At 40.4% G+C, this 12,100-nt stretch overlaps 1 non-coding gene across 1 annotated transcript; it reads right to left on the reverse strand.

Annotated features, from left to right (window-relative positions):
- Positions 1 to 10,716: 10,716 nt before the first annotated feature.
- TRNAR-CCU (transfer RNA arginine (anticodon CCU)) lies at positions 10,717 to 10,789 on the reverse strand. The gene has a single exon. It is a non-coding gene; the product is annotated as a tRNA-Arg (tRNA).
- Positions 10,790 to 12,100: the final 1,311 nt, after the last annotated feature.

The raw sequence follows: 12,100 nt of genomic DNA on the forward strand, positions 1-12,100 counted from the left end.
GGTCCCTGCTCTCAAGTTGTTTACACCTTGTTTGAGAAGATGAAATGAAGATACAGGAAACAATTAGTGGACCATGAAAGACAGCATATAATTAAAGGTCAAATTGTGTGGAACAGACCACAGGAAGTAGAGAGAAGGAAGTCACCAATATAGACCAGTATAATTCAGGGAAAATTTACCAAGAGGGGAATTTAAAGGAGTGTTTTTCCCAGGGCCAGAATCACAGAAGCAGTGTATGTAGTGTGTGTATGGACCGCAGGTGCCTGTGTTAGGACACAGGGTTGACGGGGAGATTCTTTGCTCTTCCCAGGAAACCTGGGACTTTGGTGGCAAGCGGGGGTGGGATGGGGTGGGGCTGCATAGGGCGGGGTGTGGGGGTAGGGGAAGCTCCTAGGGTATGAGGAACTTTCACAGGCAGGCAGAGGAGTTTGGACTTAATTTAATTCACCCTAAAGAAATTTAAAAAAAAAAAAGACTTCAGAACTCAGGGAACTGAAAAAAGCAGTGCTTTAGAATAATTCTTTGGCAACCATCTGCAGGAATCACTGGAGCAGGAAAGAGACTTAAAGCTGGGAGGCTGGCTGAAATCAGATACAGTAATCCTGCAGGGGGAGGTAGGCATTATTCAAGAAGAATTAATTAAAAATAGAGCTTTTAATGAGAGCTTAGCATGTGCTGGAAATGTGTCTTAGTCTTACAAAAACCCAAGGTGATACTAATATTAACTCATGTTAGCATTGATTTCCTGATACGGAAACTGTGGTTGAGAGAAGCTAAAGAACTTGTCCAGAATCACAGACTTAGAATGAGTTGGAGCCAGTGTTTGCGCCCAGTATGAATCCTAAACCACTATTTAGGTTTAGGAAATTAAAATGGGAGAGGTAGGCATTTTGATGAAAAAATAGTCATCTAATCTAGACAGGAAGATGCTGGGTTAAACAAAGTTAACCCCCTACCCTTCTTTATTCCTGCAGGATGTCTTAGAACCTCTATTGTGCTACTTACTGTACATTGTGAATCTGCAGGAGAATTTAGTCCAAGGAGCACGTCCCCACCGTGGCACAGTGCAGAAAACACTTGGAAAATGCTGACTTGGTACCATCCTTCATAGCCACGGCAAGCTCCAGGATCATAAGGCTAGGGGGTCATCAAAATGGAAGTGGGAGGTGGATTGCAATCGTTAACAGAGAGAGCCTCAAGTTAGGTTGTGGGTTAAGAGAAGCAGGAAGTAGGAAGAGGGCAGACAGGGGAGGCTGCCTTCAGGATGCCAAGTTAGGTTTAGGGACCCAAGAATTCAAAGAGGGAAGATTTAGCTCACAGGCAAATTAGCTACAAAGAGAACTGAGCTATGGGAGGGAGTTCAATGACCACTGTGTCTGATGCTGTTTCTTTTCTTGCCTCTCCAGGGCATATTCTGCCTGTCTACCCTGATTCCGTATTGCCATATCTGGGCAGCTGGTGCTCTGTGTGGTAAAGAGAGGTAAGTAGATTTTCCTGGTAGGAAAAGTGTTCAACAGTTTGGTTTCAGGCAGAAGATTTGGTTGTTAACTTGGAAGCTGAGGATTATAAAATTTGATTTTGACTCCAGATGAAACTAAGAATAATTCTAATGAGAAAAGATTGGCAAAGAGGATTTTCTCTGATCTTTTCTGAGGTGTTGAAAGGGGAAAAGGTTAAAACAAAGCTACAGCTGAGTCTGAAGCCCCAAGAACCCTTAAACATTGGCTGGCTTTAAAATACTACTGCCAATGATCAGAGCATTAGCCATTATTTCTAAAGCTCGCAATTTGACTTACGAATCTACTGATTACATTTTGGGTACATTTGTCAGCCAGTGTAGAGCAGGAAATCATTATTGGATAAAAAAGGGCCACACAAGAGGAAATTTTTATTGGCAAACACCAGCTTATATATTTACAGAATCCTATCCTCTTAGTCCGAGAAGAGACTACTCCTGGTTTCAGAATACGTCCAAAGAGATAACAAATCTTTCCTCTTTTTATGGACCCCCATCTCCCTGCCAATAGCCCCCACTGACTTCCAACTCTCTGAAATGGATTCTGGCTTCCAATACTGCCATTGTCAGATATAGCCACAATCAGTTTAAATTCTTTTTTGGGGGGATAGAGTGGGGGTGATCTCTTCTGTGAACATTGAAAACAGTTATCATCTTTTCTTTCAAAACCCTTCATATTCTAAAAGGCTATAATTACATTTCCCTCAATTTTTTCAGCTCTACGTGGAATAATAGACATGTGTATGTCTGACATTTGTTGACTCCTCCTGGAGATGTGCAGGGCAGAGAGCAAGTCACTTAAAGGCTCTCATTTACTTCCAACAAAATCCTGTGAATCAGACGTTTTTATTCCCATTTAAAAGATGAAGAAATTGACACTTGAGGTCCAGAGGACAGGAAATAATACCTTTCAAACAGATGGAAAATAGAAGAGCCAGGATTGAAAAACTGCCACTCTTATGAAAACTCATAGGCTGAATTTTCCAACCCTTTGAGTCAACTCCCCTGTAACAATCTTCCTTATTTTCCCTTTGATTTCTTTTCTTTAAGGACTGGTTCTTCCAACTCCTTTCCTCTTCTCCACGCTCTCTTTCTATTTGAGGCCTCACTGTTCCTCTTTTACTTGTCATTTAAAAGATATATTACACATACAAATATTTATATATTTTATAATATTTATGCATTATTTAGTTTTTTCCTCTCATTCTGTCTACCTGAAATTCCTTGCAAGTTTGAATCATATCTTGAGATTCATTGACTTCAGAATCAAAAATTGTTCTTTAAGTGGTAATTGTCTTATTGTGGAATGTAAAAAACTGAGATCAAATTGAGAGGAAGATACACTTTTATGAGGCTAGACCATTCCTCCTTCCCCTGAAAGCATTTTGTATCAGTACAAGTCAAGTGTACTAAAAAAGAAGGTGGATGTTGGGGGTCAGAGGGCTTGGGTTGAAATTCTAACTCTAAAATCTTCTACCTGTTTAACTTTGAGAAGGATACTATAACTTTCTAAGGATCCATTTTCTCCTTATAAAATGGGAGTGATGATGAAGCTGAAACGCTAATACTTTGGCCACCTGATGTGAAGAACAGACTCCTTGGAAAAGACCCTGATGCTGGGGAAGATTGAAGGTGGTAGGAGAAGGGGACAATAGAGGTTGAGATGGTTGGATGGCACCACTGATGAGATGGACATGAATTTGAGTAAGCTCCAGGAGTTGGTGATGGACAGGGAAGCCTGGCATGCTGCAGTCCATGGGGTCGCAAAGAGTCGGACATGACTGAGCCACTGAACTGAGCTGACGATGATAATATTAATCTTATTGAGTTGCTGTGAAGATTAGAGAATGCAATTAAGTGGGCGTTTTGTAAAGCTGAGTACATGGTACCTGTTACAACCACAGCTTTTATAATTTAGACAATATTCTATTCTTGTATCTCTCTCATAGAAATCACTCTCTGCTGGATTGTAAATTCCTCAAGGGCAAAGACTGCCCTTCAATTTTATTATCTGTCCCACCAATCTCAGTGCTGTCATATAGTAGGAGCATTCGACAATTTTTTTTTTTTTTAATGAGACTGTATGAGAAGGAACTCTAGTGAAGAGTCCAGGTTGGAAGATTCTGCAAAAGAGTCTTTAAAGCTTAACACAAGGTCTGTCAACTGAACTTTGTACCTCACTGCAACGTGAGACCTACACACAAAAATGGTGCTCAATTAAGTACTTAACTTGAATTTATCCCAGTGACTATGTTTTCTTTTTCTTAAAATTTATTTATTTTTATTTTTTTGGCTGTGGAGGGTCTTCCTTGCTGTGCACGGGGTTTCTCTGGTTGCAGATAGCGGAGGTTGTTCTTTGTTGCAGGGACTTCTCTTGTTGCAGACCACAGACTCTAGGCATGCAAGCTTCAGAAGCTGCAGCGTTGGCTCAGTAGCTGTGGCACACGGGCTGCTGCTCCCCAGCATGTGGGATCTTCCCAGACCAGGGAAGGAACTGGTGTACTTTGCATTGCAAAGTGGATTCGTAATCATTGGGCCACCAGGGAAGCCCTATGTTTTCTAGTATATCTTGTAGCTCATTTTCAAATATGGAATTTTTTTTTTTAATAATGTCCTGTCCTCGTTTTATGGAATCTGTTTTTCCTTTAGCTTTTTACACATTTGAAACAGATTCACAGTTCCTTTCAGATTGTCCTGTTGCTCCTAGCTCCAGTACTGTAGGTTTTCTTAATTGAAATATAGTTGATTTAGAATGTTTCAGTTGTACAGCAAAGTGATTCAGTTAAGTACACACACACACACACACACACACACACGCACACATATATTCTTTTTCAGATTCTTTTCCATTATAGGTTATTACAAGATACTGAATATAGTTCTCTGTGCTATACAGTAGGTCCTTATTGTTTATCTATTTTATTTTATGTTTTGGCTACATCTTGCAGCTTTTAGGATCTTAGTTCTCCAACCAGGGACGCAACACAGGCCTCAGCAGTGAAAGCACCTGGTCCTAACCATCTAATCACCTGGGAACCCTTTCCATTTTATATATGGTAACTGTAATTCTTTCTTTCATGTTGCATCTCTTTCATGGCAGTTGACTTCCTTTTTTTTTTACAAAAATTAAAAAATTTTATTTATTAAAATTTTTTTTCATATTCTATCATTACTATTTTATTATTTTAAAATGGCTTAATTGAGATATAGTTTACATACTATCCCTCTTAAGCGTACAATTCAAAGTTTTTTTCCTATATTCATAGATATGTGCAACAATTACCATAGTCAATTTTAGAATATTTCTTTTTTTTTAAACTTTTTATCTTATATTGGAGTATAGTTGATTAATAATGTTTTGATAGTTTCAGGCAGACAGCAAAGGGACTCAGCTATACCTATACAGGAGTTATAATTTTGACCATGAACTCATCTTCACTGTGAGCTGTCTGAAGTGTCCAACTAATCCCTAGATTGTGGCAATATCCAGTGAGATGGTTTCCTATTTGTCTCTTTTATGACCCAGAAAGGGGCAAGGAGACCTAGTGCAGCTTCTGTCGCTAACAAGGCTTAGAGTATAGGCCCACAGGAGAGCCCTACGGAGCCCTTCTTTTGTGCCTTCCCACTTGACTGTGACAACCAGCATGTACCCCATACTTTCCAAGATATTGATAAAGACCTTGTAAAAGTCCATCTTCCTCCTATTATTCAGAAATGGTGCTCTGATGTGGCAACTAGATGATCCTGACAGGATTCTGGTTATTTTTATTAAGTACCAAATTTTCTTAACACATTCACTAAGTTGACTGAGTGGTGTTTTTTTCCCCCTCCTGTACAAAAGTGAAACTGATGGGTGAATATATTTCTAAAGTCTTTTTGGGGGGTCAAGGGTGATTACAGACACTTTATCATTTTCATTGTACATTTTATATTTTTCAAATTTTCTACAATAAATGCTTTCAATAAAAAAGTAATTTTAAACACCTCTCTTCAGTTTCAGTGTTCTTAGATTTCTCAAATCATCAGTCTACTTTCCAACTTCCTCAAGATTTCCAAAACACAGTTACTAGGGTTTTTTCTTCATGGGTCATAATATCTGTCTAATATCCCACTAAGATTTCATAGAATTAGGGAATGATACATGTCAAATGGGGCTTTGTAGGTGGCACATGGTAAGAATTTGCCTGTCAATGCAGGATGTAGGTTTAATCCCTGTGTTGGGAAGATCTCCTGGAGTAGGAAATGCCAACCTGTTCCAGTATCCTTGCCTGGAAAATTCCATGGACAGAGGAGCCTGGAGGGCTACAGTCCATGGAGTCGCAGAGTCAGACATGATGGAGCACACACACACATGTCAAATATTCTAGGAGAATCTGGTTTCACTCTTACACTTGTGAAATCAATATTTAATTCAGAAAGTCTGGGTGTTTCTTGTGCATATAAGGTTTTTCAGCTTCTCCAATGGCCACCCTCCTTGCTAATTTTCTCTGGATTTTCTTTCTAGGGTTTTATTATTTAATGGTTTGAAGCAAGTTTTATAGTCTTTATTGGACAGAAATAATAAATATGTGTAGAGTTACAGTATACTGTGCTGTTATTTTTCCAACACATAAATACCTCTTCAGACTTTGTGGAGCTACTACACGATGATGGTGAGTAGTCCCTTGATAGTGACAGTGGGTTCTTACACTAGACGTAGATCCAAGAAATGGAAGTTATTGGCCTGTCAGGGATGAATATGACATTGATTTTCCCATCCAGGAGTTTGTAATCTAGAAAAGATATAGACACTAAGGCAATAGCAAGAGTACCATAGAACAAAGTGTGTCTTGGAGGTAAATATAAAGAGCTATGGGAATAAAAATGCAAGAATAATTAGTTCTGCCCAATGGAAGAGAATAAGAGAAAACTAGAGAAAGAGGGTAACCTGGCTGCGCTTAGATGAGGATTTCTCTAGGAAGGTGAGGTTTGAAGGCATTTGTGGCAGAAGACATTGCTTGACCAAAAACAGCTGTGGCTAATCACAATATTTGGTTACAAGAAATAACATATTTGTTTTTTCTAAATAAAATAAAACCTGGTTCAGGATCCCCACACCTCCTTTGTCAAGAAGTACAGTGTGTCATGTTTTTGGGGAAGGGGACACCGGTGGGTAGTGTACACAGTGATAAAGACTTTGGACATGGGCCTCTAGTGTTGGGGCATCACAGTGACCACTGAAATGTTCATGGTTCAAGCCCCCTGAGTCTATATGAAGGGAACTCACATTACCTGCTGTCCCCCAGAGCTTATCTCCAAGAGAGTAAGGGTTTTCACAGGGGCTTGCAGTTTTTCTGGGAGGTGGCCTGGGATCACATCGCTCTGTATGCAGTTTTATTTAATGCCCGTTTTTCCATCTGGCATCTTATCTCTTCCCTGCGCATGCACACATGCACACTCACTTTAGCTATGTCCGACTTTTTGCAGCTCTATGGACTGTAGCCCACCAGGATCCTCTGTCCATGGGATTCTCCAGGCAAGAATACTAGAGTGGATTGCCATGCTCTCCCCCAGGAGATCTTCCTGACCCAGGGATCGAACCCACGTCTCCTGAATTGCAGGTAGATTCTTTACCCACTGAGCCACCTTGGAAACCCACCTATCTCTGCCCTACACCATGGCTACTGCTTAAAAAGCATACATTGAAAGCCTGGTTCTGTGGCAGAATATAAAGCTTTCACATCTTTTGAGGGTTGAGAGGGGGTAGCTCTCTGATGGTACAGAGTAGGGTAGGGGTCTGGGGTCCAAATGCTCTTTGTGCAGACTTTTAGTCAAGCCCTCTTTTTTCTCAGCTCCCCACTTTCTCCATCTTCAGTACCTGATGCTTCCAGCATGTGAGCCTGAGGGACTTATTATACAGGAGACAGGGATCAAGACCATCCCCAAGAAAAAGAAATGCAAAAAAAGCAAAATGGCTGTCTGAGGAGGCCTTACAAATAGCTGTGAAAAGAAGATACGTGAAAAGCAAAGGAGAAAAGGAAAGATATATCCATTCTAATGGAAAGTTCCAACGAATAGCAAGGAGAGATAAGAAAGCCTTCCTCAGTGATCAGTGTAAAGAAATAGAGGAAAACAATAGAATGGGAAAGACTAGGGATCTCTTCAAGAAAATTAGATACCAAGGGAACATTTCAATCAAAGATAGACTCAGTAAAGGACAGAATATATGGACCTAACAGAAGCAGAAGATATTAAGGAGAGATGGCAAGAATACACAGAAGAACTGTACGAAAAAGATCTCCATGACCCAGATAATCACGATGATGTGATCACTCACCTAGAGCCAGACATCCTGGAATGTGAAGTCAAGTGGGCCTTAGGAAGCATCACTGCAAACAAAGCTAGTGGATGTGATGGAATTCCAGCTAAGCTAATTCAAATCCTAGAAGATGATGCTGTGAAAGTGCCACACTCAATATGCTAACATTTTTGGAAAACTCAACAGTGGCCACAAGACTGGAAAATGTCACTTTTCATTCCAATCCCAAAGAAAGGCAATGCCAAGGAATGCTCAAACTACTGCACAGTTGCACTCATGTCACACACTAGTAAAGTAATGCTCAAAATTCTCCAAGCCAGGCTACAACAATATGTGAACAGTGAACTTCCAGATGTTCAAGCTGGTTTTACAAAAGGCAGAGGAACCAGAGATCAAATTGCCAACATCTGCTGGATCATTGAAAAAGCAAGAGAGTTCCAGAAAAACATCTATTTCTGCTTTATTGACTATGCCAAAGCCTTTGACTATATGGATCACAATAAACTGTGGAAAATTCTGAAAGAGATGGGAATACCAGACCATCTGACCTGCCTCTTGAGAAACCTATATGCAGATCAGGAAGCAACAGTTAGATCTGGATATGGAACAACAGACTTGTTCCAAATAGGGAAAGGAGTACATCAAGGCTGTATATTGTCACCCTGCTTATTTAACTTATATGCAGAGTACATCATGAGAAATGCTTGGCTGGATGAAACACAAGCTAGAATCAAGATTGCCAGGAGAAATATCAGTAACTTCAGATATGCAGATGACACCACCCTTATGGCAGAAAGTGAAGAACTAAAGAGCCTCTTGATGAAAGTGAAAGAGGAGAGTGAAAAAGTTGGCTTAAAGCTCAATGTTCAGAAAACTAAGATCATGCCATCTGGTCCCATCACTTCATGGCAAATAGATGGGGAAACAGTGGAAGCAGTGGCAGAATTTATTTTGGGGGGCTCCAAAATCACTGGAGATGGTGACTGCAGCCATGAAATTAAAAGATGCTTACTCCTTAGAAGGAAAGTCATGACCAACTTAGACAGCATATTAAAAGGAGAGACATTACTTTGCCAACAAAGGTCCGTCTAGCCAAGCCTATAGTTTTTCCAGTAGTCATGTATGGATGTAAGAGTTGGACTATAAAGAAAACTGAGCACCAAAGAATTGATGCTTTTGAACTGTGGTGTTGGAGAAGACTCCTGAGAGTCCCTTGGACTGCAAGGAGATCCAACCAGTCCATCCTCAAGCAAATAAGTCCTGAATATTCATTGGAAGGACTGATGTTGAAGCTGAAATCCAATACTTTGGCCTCCTGATGTAAAGACCTGGCTCATTTGAAAAGACCCTGATGCTGGGAAAAATTGAGGGCAGGAAGAGAAGGGGACGACAGAAGATGAGATGCTTGGATGGCATCACCGACTCAACGGACATGAGTTTGAATAAACTCTGGGAGTTGGCGATGGACAGGGAGTTCTGGCGTGCTGCAGTCTGTGGGGTTGCAAAGAGTTGGACACTATTGAGTGACTGAACTGAACTGTCTCACTACATATATATTTTCTCCCAACGCTTCCAGAATTTTCTCTTTATACCACTTTTCTGAAATTTCATGAGGATATCTCTTACAATAGCTCTGTTTTTATATATTATGTTAGGTGCTCAATTTTTTTTTTTCAATTTGGAAACACAATTGTTTGGGAATTTTATGAATTGCTGTTTGATTACTTTCTCTCCATTTGTTTTATTTTCTCTTTCTGGAATGCCTATTATTTGGGTGTAGTACAATGTGTATTGATCTCCAACTTTTATAATTGAAAACATTTTCTATTTTCCATCCTTTAGTCTTTTGCTCTGCTTCTTTGGGGGATCTTTTTGCAACTGTATTTTCTAACCCTAATTGAGTTTTTCAGGTTTTGCTGTTACATTTAATTTCTCTAGACTCTCTTTGTTCTGTTTATCTTTTTAAAAATAAGTTATTCTACTTTTGTTTCATGAATGTAGTATATTATCCTGTTTCTCTGAGGAGATTGATAATAGTCTTTCTTTGGCTTTGTTTTGTTTATTTTTTCTGCCCGGTCTTTGTTTCTTCTGATTATTTGTTCTTTCTCACAGTAGAGATTCTCCTCACACCTTGATGATCAATTTAACACTGGATACTAAAAAGTGGGACTAGAAACACTGCACATGTGGGTGAGCTTTTTGACTATGGGCTTCATCACAAAATGGTCTGCTTGGAGTTTTTGTTGTGGTTGTTGTGGGGGGGGGGGGTTGGGTAATATCCCTGATGTCTATTTCCCTAGATTTTTCCTCAAAATTTTCCAAAGCAAAGAGTTCAATCTCCTGTCAGAGCAGTGTCGTGCAAACTTCAATGTGTATACAGGTCACCCAAGGAATTGTTGAAATGCAGATTCTGATTCAGGAGGTCTTGGGTAGGGCTGAGATGCTGTGTCTTGTTTCCAACTGTTACCATGTTCCATGGACGCATCTTGTTTAAAATTTCAAAGTTTATTAATTTATTTTTGGCAGTACTGGGTCTTTGCTGCTGTGTGTGGGCTTTCTCTAGTTGTAGTGAACAGAGGCTACTCTTCCTTGCTGTGCACAGGCTTCTCATTGTGGTGGCTTCTCTGTTTGCTGAGCACAGGCTCTAGGGTGCCTGGGCCTGGGTAGTTGCACCCGCAGGCTTAGTTGCTCTGCGGTATGTGGAATCTTCTTGGACTAGGGATTGAACCTGTGTCCTCTGCACTGGCAGGTGAATTCTTATCCACTGGACCATTACAGAAGTCCTATGGATGCATCTTTTTCTTTTCTTTTTTTTTTTTTTAAATATTTATTTATTTCGCTGCACCGGATCTTAGTGTGGCATGTGAGATCTTCAATCTTCATTTCAGCATGTGGGATCTAGTTCCCTGACCAGGAATTGAACCCAGACCTCCTGCATTAGGAGTGCAGAGTCTTAACCACTGGACCACCAGGGAAGTCCTATGGATGCATCTTGAGTAACATGGGAAAAGGATTATGATCCTTCTGGCTGCTAATTCTGGGAGGCATTTGGGGGAAAAGACCTGGGAGGTTGCAACATTCTCAACCCCCTTGCTTTCAGCACCATGGTGGCCCAGCTCACATACCCTGGGCTTCACCCTCTCCAGAACAGTCTCCGCCCTTGCTCTGCAGGGGAATGGGAAGGGGGAGGAGGCCGTTGTTTGGTTAAAGGGAGAAAGCGGAGAGGCAGCAGGGAGTCTGCTTGCCTTGAAACAGAATTTTTACCAATTCTGTTTTGCCTTTATCTTTGCCCCTGCTTCCAGAGGTTGGTTCCGTCAATTTCTGAAGATTGGTTCTGCCAATTTTTGAAGATTAAAAGAAGCAGTGTGCAAAGCAAATCAGGCTGATGCTAGGCTCCTTCAGCTGTGACTTTAAGATTCTGCTTTCTTGGATTCCTTATATTATTTTAATTGAATATGTTCTTCCTCTTTCCAACCTCTACTTTGAAAGTTAATTTTTTTCTTTCTATTTTATCTCCCCTTCTCTTTGCCCTTGGTATTGGTGCGCCTGACAAAATCTTTTTACTGTAGTTTTAGGGAGTTTCAGGAGAGAGAGCAGACAGTGTTTAGTCCACCATCTTTGACTATAAACCCTCCCTAACTGATTTTTTCACTAGATATTTCTGACTATTGTCCCCAGAGTCCTTGAAAATATAGTTCACAGTGCACGATTGATGGGACTTTGTTTCCCAGCTGAAACTGATTTGCTTGCCTTTCCAAGTTTGAGTAACCTGGGCTCATACATTTCTATCTTCAAGTCTCCCTATACAAATGAAACAAGTGTCACTATTTTATTGACTAATTTCCAGCATTTCCTCTCATCTGGGGCTTGTTAGGACCATTACTTTTTTTTTTCCACATCTGGGAGCAACTATAAGGGAATCATTTTAATTAATAGGAGGTTCCCACTTGTCTTAGAACTGATTTGTTTATAGCTGAAGAGAAAGCTGATTTTTTACTACCCTCTGGAACTCTAATTTGGTTCTACTTGGTTTTTTCCACTGTTTTTCCAGATAAGTATACAGATAAAGGGGGTATCACAAAGAGGTCATCTGTGATAATCTGCATGTCTTTTCTCCTTTTTCGTTTTCTCCCCTGCTACACTCCCCAACAGGGAGCTGAGCCTAGACACTTCATAGAAATAACATTTGGCATGTTGAGGAAATTGAATTATGGAATAAGGGTGATGGCTCCTAGATTCCATGACGCCGTGGGAACCTGCACATCTGAAGGTGCATCCCTTAGTGA

Source organism: Capricornis sumatraensis, chromosome 12 (genome assembly GCF_032405125.1).
Source record: "Capricornis sumatraensis isolate serow.1 chromosome 12, serow.2, whole genome shotgun sequence".
In the NCBI taxonomy this organism is placed as follows: domain Eukaryota; kingdom Metazoa; phylum Chordata; class Mammalia; order Artiodactyla; family Bovidae; genus Capricornis; species Capricornis sumatraensis.